The sequence below is a fragment of the Bos taurus genome, chromosome 29, assembly GCF_002263795.3.
Source record: "Bos taurus isolate L1 Dominette 01449 registration number 42190680 breed Hereford chromosome 29, ARS-UCD2.0, whole genome shotgun sequence".
Taxonomy (NCBI): Eukaryota; Metazoa; Chordata; class Mammalia; order Artiodactyla; family Bovidae; genus Bos; species Bos taurus.
Genome location: NC_037356.1, coordinates 49,158,884 through 49,167,847, shown reverse-complemented (window position 1 = coordinate 49,167,847; position 8,964 = coordinate 49,158,884). Strand labels below are relative to the sequence as shown.

Here is an 8,964-nt window from a genome sequence, read left to right as displayed (position 1 = left end):
GGCCAGCCGTCCCTTTCTGATGGGCCCAGGGACCCCTTGGGCAGCGCCAGTCTCCTGGTGTCAAGAGGCGGCCCTGTGGGGGGTGGCAGCGTCGCCCCCTCCTGTGTCTCTGCTTCCTCCCGGGTCTCGCCCATCTCTCCAGCAGGTGGGAGTGGCTGATCCCAGGGGGGTACAGCCCAGCTGTCCCTTCCTGGGTTCCGCCGAGCAGAGGTGTCAGCCCCCAGGAGTGCTGTCCTGGTTGGTGGGCAGGCTGCTGTCAGCAAGCAGGCTTCTCACACGCTCCACCGAGGAGCAGCACAGGGAGGCACCGGGGCCCTGGAGCCCAGGGTCCCGGCTCACGCCCTGCAAATCCTTCTGTCTCTCTAACTCTGGGCATTGGTTTCTCTGGAAAATGCGGATCCAAGCAGCTCGGCTTCTGGGGGTTTGCGGTAACACACGAGAGCAGGTGACACGTCTGTGCGCCCCTTCCCCTGAGCTCGGGGCTGGGTGGGAGGCCGGGTCCAGGCCCAGCTCTAGGACCCCCAACGGCCTCGCCGGTCGGGCCCATCGGCCACCAGAGGGCACCCCAGGACCACGGGCTGAGTCGGGGCCGGTGGACGAGGCCTGGCCCGCAGAGGCCGCTGTGTCTCTGCACACAACGGCTGTCCAGGCCGGAGCAGCCATAGTGTAGCCTGGAGCCCCCCCACCGCTCCCAGGGAGGGGAGGGGCCGCCTGAGATCCCTCAGGAAAGACTGGATTCCAGGTAAGTGGGGCTCCGGGACCCGGACACCACAAGCCCTTGGGGCCTGAGACCCTGAGGACCAGATTCTGGGGGGAGGAGGCCGTCCTTGGGGTTCCTGGGCAGAAGGCCAGACCCAGCCCTGGCAAGGGGTGGGACTGGGTCACACAGCCCTGCTGGCCTGGGGCCCGGCCCCCCGGGGGTCCTGCCAGTGTCCTGCCCAGGCGATGTGGAGGGTGAGGGGTGTCCCCAGAACTTCCGAGCCTGTGGGGCAGGAGGCACATGGTACTTCCCCTCCTCCCACCCTCCATTCCAGCCCTGCCCTCTACCGCTGCCCCCAGGACTCCCCTTTCCGGCCACCTCCAGCCTAGTACCAGGCTCTGCTCGTCCCTGCCTGCAAGTCTCCATGGCTCCCTACTACTCCAGCAATGACACCCAACCCGGAACCCACCGCCCTGGCCTGCCCACTGCCACTTCTCCAGCCACCTGGCCTCCTCGCACCCTCGTCCAACCTCAGAGGCCCCCCTGCTGTCTCCCCGCACCCCCCACCCTGCCACACAAGCTCAGCAGCCTCCCCTGGTCTTTCTCTCTGTGTCACCTGGCATCACTTTTCAGGAGGCCTGACCCTCCGAGGGGAACTCGTGTGCTGCCCGCCTGCTTCCTGCCGGGGACCGTCGGCCACTGAGCCTTCCAGGACCGGAGCTGCAGGGGCGACGCAGCCAGTGAGTGGGCGAGGGGTGCGGGCTGGCGTTTATGTGAGCCAGTGCCATCGGGGAGCCTTGGGAGCAGGGGGCTACAGCCCTCGAGGGGCCACTGCAGGGAGGAGACGCCAGGTGCCGCCTGCGCCCACGACATGGCCGGGGCCTCCCGAGGCCTGAGTCCTGCTCTGCTTTTTCTCAGCTGCCTGCATCCTCCCGGCTCCCTACTCAGGACGGGATTGAGTTCGCTTGACCCCTCATTTGTGGGGAGGTGCCTCGCCTGGCAGAGCGAGTGCCAGGTCCCAGGCCTCTGTCTGGGGACGGCGGGTCCCACTCCTAACCGCAGGCTCTCCACCGAGACACACTCGTCTTCTGCTCCTTGCTGAGGCCTGGGAGAGAGGGACACACCCCCCCCTGGACAGGGGGCAGTCCCGGCCCCTGCATGCTGGTGCCACGCAGGGCTGAATTTGAAGGAAGACCCAGCCACCTTTGCTCTTAGTCTCCTGGGACAGAAGCCACAACCCAAAGAGGGGCCCAGCTGGCCCCACGTCTCCCCATCAGCCTGGGGTCCTCGCTTGGGTCTGCATAAGGTCTGGACTCAGGCCCTTGGACAGGAAGGACCCTGCCCTGGTCCTTCGTGGGGGACACCACCTCTGGTCGCTTCAGGTTGGAGAGGACAGAGCAGGCCGCCGCCGCCTGCCACCTCTGGGTTGACCTGCACATCTGTGGGGAAGGCTGAGACCTGGTGGGCCACGCTGTGGAAGCCCCCTCCAAGCTGAGTAGCCCAGGCTCGCTCCCCGCCTCACTGACCCCCGTTCTCCCGGGTCTTCTGTGGCTCCCCGCCTGGGACTCAGGAGACGGGCAGGCCCGCAAGAATGTCCACGGCTCTGAGGCTGTGCCTCATGGGTCCTCAGGCCCCTTGACGGTGCCCTCCCCACAGAGTGACCCTCAACGTCTTCCCAGCCCAGGACCCTGCACTGGGCACGCGAAGCCTCGTCTGTGGCCCCAGCAACAGGAGCAGGACTGGGATGAGGAGGGCCAGGGGTGGCAGGAAGGCCCCGGCCCCACAAGCAGCGCCTGCAGTCACCCACCTCCGGGCCAGGTGCCAGTCCTTCCTTCAGCCCCCGGGGGCGGGGGGAGTGTTAACCCATCACAGACACAGGGAGAGGCTGGCAGGGGCTGAGCGGACCCTCAGGCACAGCCCCCGGCCCGGGCTCACTCCCTCTCCCTCCACCATTCTCTCTGGAGTTTTCTGGAGCTCCAGGAAGGAGCCACCCCCAGCTCACTCCTCCTACCCCCCACTGCCTGAAGGAGGCTGGTGTGTAACACAGGGGGCTCAGCTCCCCGCTCTGTGATGACCTGGACGGGCGCGATGAGGGGCAGGTGGGAGGAGGTCAGAGAGTGAGGGGACTCCTCAAGTTCAGTTCAGTCGCTCAGTCGTGTCCGATTCTGTGACCCCATGGACAGCATCATGCCAGGCCTCCCTGTCCATCACCAACTGCTGGAGCTTGCTCAAACTCCTGTCCATTGAGTCAGTGATGCCATCCAACCATCTCATCCTCTGTTGTCCCCTTCTCCTCCCATCTTCAGTCTTTCCCAGCATCGGGGTCTTTTCCAATGAGTCAGCTCTTCCCATCAGGGGGCCAAAGGATTGGAGCGTCAGCTTCAGCATCAGTCCTTCCAATGACTATTCAGGACTGATCTCCTTCAGAATGGACTGGGTGGATCTTCTTGCAGTCCAAGGGACTCTCAAGAGTCTTCTCCAACACCACAGTTCAAAAGCATAAGTTCTTCGGCCCTCAGCTTTCTTTATGTCCAACTCTCACATCCATACATGACTACTGAAAAATCATAGCTTTGACTAGACGAACCTTTGTCAGCAAAGTAATGTCTCTTCTTTTTAATATGCTGTCTAGGTTGGTCATAGCTTTTCTTCCAAGAAGCAAGGGTCTTTTAATTACATGGCTGCAGTCACCATCTGCAATGATTTCGGAACCCAAGAAAATAAAGCCTCTCACTGTTTCCATTGTTTCCCCATCTGTTTGCCATGAAGTGATGGGACCAGATGCCATGATCTTAGTTTTTTGAGTGTTGAGTTTTAAGCCAGCTTTTTCACTCTCCTCTTTCACTTTCATCAAGAGGCTCTTTAGTTCCTCTTCACTTTCTGTCATAAGGGTGGTGCCATCTGCATATCTGAGGTTATTGATATTTCTCCCAGCAGTCTTGATTCCAGCTTGTGCTTCATTCAGCCCAGCATTTCACGATGTAGTCTTTATATAAGTTAAATAAGCAGGGTGACAATATACAGCCTTGACATACTCCTTTCCCAATTTGGAACCAGTCCATTGTTCCATGTCCAGTTCTAGCTGTTGCTTCCTGACCTGCATACAGATTTCTCAGGACACAGGTCAGTTGGTCTGGTATTCCCATCTTTTTAAGAATTTCCCACAGTTTGTTGTGAGCCACAAAAAGGTTTTAGAATAGTCAATAAAACAGGAGTAGATGTTTTTCTGGAATTGCCTTTTTTTATGATCCAATGGCTGTTGGCAATTTGATCTCTGGTTCCTCTGCCTTTTCTAAATCCAGCTTGAGCATCTGGAAGTTCTAGGTTCATGTACTGTTGAAGCCTGGCTTGGAAAATTTTGAGCATTACTTTGCTAGTGTGTGAGATGAGTGGAATTGTGCGGTAGTTTGAACATTCTTTGGCACTGCCTTTCTTTGGGATTGGGATGAAAACTGACCTTTTCCAGTCCTGTGGCCACTGCTGAGTTTTCCAGATTTGCTGGCATATCGAGTGTAGCACTTTCACAGCATCATCTTTTAGGATTTGAAATAGCTCAGCTGGAATTCCATCACCTCCACTAGCTTTGTTCGTAGTGATGCTTCCTAAGGCCCACTTGGCTTCGCACTCCAGAATGTCTGGCTCTAGGTGAGGGGATATGTGTCTACACATGGCTGATTCGCGATGTTGTTCAGAAGAAACTAACACGACGTTGTAAAACGATTGTCTCGCAATAAACAGACGTAAGTGCGGAGTGCGTCCCACCACCCCGTCTCCTGAGGAGCAGCCCTCTCCAGTCACCGAGAGCGGGTCCCACCATGCAGCGCTAGGCTGGCTGGCGGCCCCGGCCTCTGCAGGGTGGTGGGGTGGCCCTCGCTGAGTCCTTGGACAGCTGTGGGTCCAGGTCCTGATGTGAAGTGGGGATGATGATCACACGCTTTGGAGGACCTGCTGGGGAGGGGAGCTCTCAGAACAGAGCTGGCTTTAGCGCCACCAGGGAGTGCCGGTGCAAGGACCATCGGGGATGTGTGTCCAGTGCCTGCAGGCGTGAGAATACCCCGTGTGCGTGCGTGCGCGTGTCTGTGGACACTTGTGTTCTTGCCCTGCGGGTGCAGTTGGAGTGCCAGCATGCGGGCATTAGGCCGGGGGGACCACAGCCTCTCCGGTCCTCAGCTGTCCCTCTGTCCCCTTCCCTTCCTGGCCCCCGAGGAGGCTGAGAAGCAGATTCTCCCTTCTGAGGGTCGGTTAAAGCTCAAAACCAGAGGCCTTCCGTGGACCCCCACCTGTTTTTCCAAGCCCACAGTCCCTCCACCTCATCTTCCGCCGTCCCATCGCCTGCCAGCTCGTCATTCAGCGTGGATTTCCTGAGCCACCCCCAGGCACCAGCACCATGGCTCAGGCGATGTGCAGACAACAAAGAAAGAAGTAAGAAACAAATTTAAAAAATGATTAAAATTAAAATCATTTAAAATTAAATGATTAAAGTAGAGCAGTTGAGAACCTGGATGGAGGTAGCTAGATGGTTGGGGCGTTCTACTTTTAAATGTCAAGGGACATCTCAGTGTGAAGGTAACGTTTGTGCCAAGGGGGTTCATCTGCTCATCCTCCTTCCTTAGCCACCCCATCTGTCCACCCACCCATTGTCCATCCGCCTGCCCACCCACCCCTGCCCGCCCGTCTGTCTGTCCCTCCGTCCGTGCTTCCACGCCTCTCTGCAGTCACACACTCACTCCCTGTCAAGTCCTCCCGGGCGCCTGGACTCAGCCGTGGGTGAGTCAGTCTCAGCCCTCAGGGGCCACCTCATGGGGGAGGGTTGGGCAGCTCCTCATGGGGGAGGGTTGGGCAGCTCTCCCCCAGGCTCTGGCCGCTGTGGGGGTCGGGAGGAGGAGGCAGCTGGGGGAAGCCCTGCACCGTGTGGTGTGTGAGGTCCTTGTGTGGTGTCTCCCCTGGCCTGTGTGTCTCACAGAGACGCTCTCCACCCACTGCGGGCAGGGCCTCCCCCATGCCATGGCCAAGCCAGGCTGGGAACTCAGTAGGCGCCCCTTGGATAGCGAGCGCCAGGCTGGCTGAGTCACCCTCCCTCGTCCTCCTCCGGCCAGCCCTGCTTTGCCGTTGGCTCCTCCACCCCAGCCTCCCTGGCCCGACTCGCTCGTCTGCCCTCTCTAAGTCCACTCTCAGCTCAGGCCCTGCATGGGCTCTGGTTCTGCAGGGGGAGATCAGGGTAGCTTTGGAGGGCCAGCCGGGTCGGCCAAAGAGCTGGCTCAGCAGCTCTGGCGAGGTGGACGAGGACCCTGACCAGGAAATGGACACACAGCCTCAAAGGACCAAGGACAGGCCACCTCCCAGGTTTCCTGCCCCCTTCTCCCAGGGGCCGGGGACGCTCACCTGGCTCTCTAGTGAGGAAAGGCCTGATGGCTCCTCAGACGCCCCAGCACAGACACCGTCTGGGCTCCTGGGGTGCACAGTAGCCTGGGGCCCCCAAAGGGTCAGCTGAGGCTGGCGGGCAGTGGGTGGCATGCAGGTGACCTGGGAGGATGGGAAGGTCTCAAGTCGTGCTAATCAGAATCGGGGTGTGTCAGGCCCCAGCCCTCACTCCCCAGGCCAGCTGGGGGCAGACCCAGGTCCTGGGGATCCCATGAAGCTCAGAGGTCCCCGACTTCACACCAGCAGGTCACCCAGGAAACCAAAGGATCAGGGTGAGTGTCTGAGGGAACACCTTTTAGGAGTGATTTCATCAAAGAGGGCCCCAGGCTGTGACCCCGCATCCTTGCAACAGATGCGCTGGCAGTCTGGAACAGATTCAGGTCAGTTTCGTAAGCCACTGGGGCAAATTCCCAGCAAAGATAAAGCAAGGTGGCCCTGCCAGCTGGAAGCTGACCCCGAACCCCAAGCCTGACTTTTCTGCCCAGCGCGATCCCAGCTGCCTGGGGCCCTTGTCACTGGGCTTTGGGTTCTGGAGCTGGTCCCTGAGGCATCCTCTTGGAAGTGGGGGAGGCCCAGCAGCCAGTGGGAGGGTGGCCAGAAGGGACCTTGGGGTGCTTGCAGCTCTGACCACAGTGCCCCGCGCTGAAGCCGACCCCTGCCCCACTGCCCGGAACAAAGCGAGTGCTCAGACTTGCATGGGATTTGGAGGACACGTCTTAGCCCCAGAGCATGTCCAGCAGGGCTCTGTATCAGCAGGGCCGGCCCTGATGGCTATCTGGAGACTTGTGACACAAGGGAGCATGAGCCCAGCTCAGCAATATCAGCTGACTTAACCTCAGATGAAAGGAAACACGCGGGCAGCCGGATCTAGGTCCGGGGTGGGGCGGGGTGAGTGTGGGGTGAGGCTCCGCGGGCCCAGCCCCGGATGACCGGGCCCTGACCCAGGGCCCCAGCTGGTCTGCTTTCCGGGAGCCCTGCTGCCAGCCCCCAGGTCCCACTGCTCTGGGCAGCCTTCGGGAGTGGGGTGGGGTGTCCCCTTTGCCCACGTGGTCCCTAAAGGGCTTGTGTGCCCCACCTGTGGACACATGGCCAGACACGCGTGTGCGATACACGTGTGTGCCGTACCCCCCAAGGGTGCCCACACAACGCACCCCACTCCCAGCGCGTACCTGGGACAGGAGGGCGGCGGCTCCCTGGACCTCGGGCTGCATGGGACCCTCCGCAGGGGGCCACCAGCTGAGCCGCAGGGCTCGACCCCAGGGCTGGGACCGCCTGGGCCGGCCAGCTGCTCAGTGAGCATCTGGCAGTCCCCGGGGGCAGCGGGGAGACAGATGCCCCTGCCTCCGCCCGGCCTCGGGTGCTGTGGGCTCGGGGTCCTCGGTCTCCCCTGCCCAAGAAGGAGGAAGAGGAGGCAGGTGAGAGGCCGAGTCCCGGGCCGGCGGGCCCCCCTGCAGCACAGCCCGCCCCGTCCTCATCCCCTAGTCCTCCTCCCCTCTCTCCCTGCCGCTGACCCCGGGCCTAGGGCGGCCCTCAGGGCTTTGCGGGAGGGAAGGGGTGAGTGGACACTCCAGCTGTGGAGCTGGACTGGGGTCCCAGCTGGGCAGCTCTGGGGGCAGATTCCTGGCCTGGACTCTGGCCACTCCCCCCACCCCAGCCTCAGTTTCTCTCTGTGTCCCTGACAACCTCTGGGCTCCTTGCACATCTGGCCCGGCGTGGGTCTAGGGAGCTGAGGGGTCTTGGCCAAGAGCTGCTGAAGGAAGGCGAGTGTGGTGTTTCCAGAATATTCTGAGGCCCAGAGATGGCCCATGGTGCCTGAGAAGCAGGGAGGGGGCCTCTGGGTCCGCACCCAGCCAGGTGGGCCCGTCAGCTTCTGCCTCCAGAAGCCCAGGGTGTGAAAGGAGCGGTCCCTGGGGAGGCAGGGGGCTCTCCTTGCTGTGGTGGGGGGGTCCTGGAGGGCAGCTGGGGAGCCCATGGCTGAGCCAGGCCCCCTGAGAGCCCAGGCCTGTGTTTCCTGGGGGCTGGCCCTGCCCCTCCCCGGCCCCAGCCCCCCGCCCACCCTCTGAGCCCCTCCTCACCTGAGCCACAGCCCTGCTTCACGCACCCACTTCCCTCTCCCCCACCCCCCAGTTCTTCTGACCTCCCCAGGCCCCCCAACTCCTCTGAGCTTTCGGGAAACTTGCGGGGACCCCTTGTTGTCTGGCCTCCCATTCAGTCCAACGTCCCACGCTGGGGCCAGGACCCCCAGAACTGGCTCCCCAACTCCCAGGTGCTTGGGTGGCTACTGATTATAATTTCAGAATACGGAGACTTGCACGGAGTAAAGCTCACAGTCCGGAGCCTGAATCCGCCGGCGGCGCAACAGGGGCCAGTTCAGAGCAGGCTGGTCTCGTCTCCTCCGGCCACCGCCCTCCCTCCCGGTCACTTGCAGGCAATCCCCTGACTCCGCGTCGTCTGCCCCGGAGCCTCAGTACACAGGGCATGTGGGGCCTCGGTGACCCTGAGGTCCAGTGCGTGCCCAGGAGGAAGGGCAAGCACTCAACTCTGTCCCTTTCTGATTTATTTTATTCCTTTTCAGAATAATGAGCCCTAGCCTCCGACCAAGGCCCAGTGAGAATTCTGTAGTATTCTTTTAAATAAAATGGATTTTAAAGATATTTGGTATATTTTAATCCATACTTTTTTTTTACTTTATAAGAGAAAAAAAATATGCATCAGCTTCAAATGATCATCATTTTCCATTTGATTGCAAAGCTGTCTGTGGATCCTGACACTGAAAACATCTTGAACTCTAAGAGCAGCCTTTACACAAAAAGTTAATGTAAACCATAGATTAGAATCTCTGT

At 60.5% G+C, this 8,964-nt stretch overlaps 1 long non-coding RNA gene across 2 annotated transcripts; it reads left to right on the top strand.

Moving 5' to 3' along the window:
* Positions 1-605: 605 nt before the first annotated feature.
* LOC101902361 (uncharacterized) lies at positions 606-8,775 on the top strand. Of its 2 annotated transcripts, none has more exons than XR_001495480.3 (5): positions 606-742; positions 1,334-1,440; positions 4,994-5,122; positions 5,416-5,467; positions 6,277-8,775. It is a non-coding gene; the product is annotated as an uncharacterized lncRNA (long non-coding RNA). The 2 variants fall into 2 exon arrangements; XR_001495478.3 differs by having other exon boundaries at positions 5,907-8,775.
* The last annotated feature ends 189 nt before the right edge of the window (positions 8,776-8,964 follow it).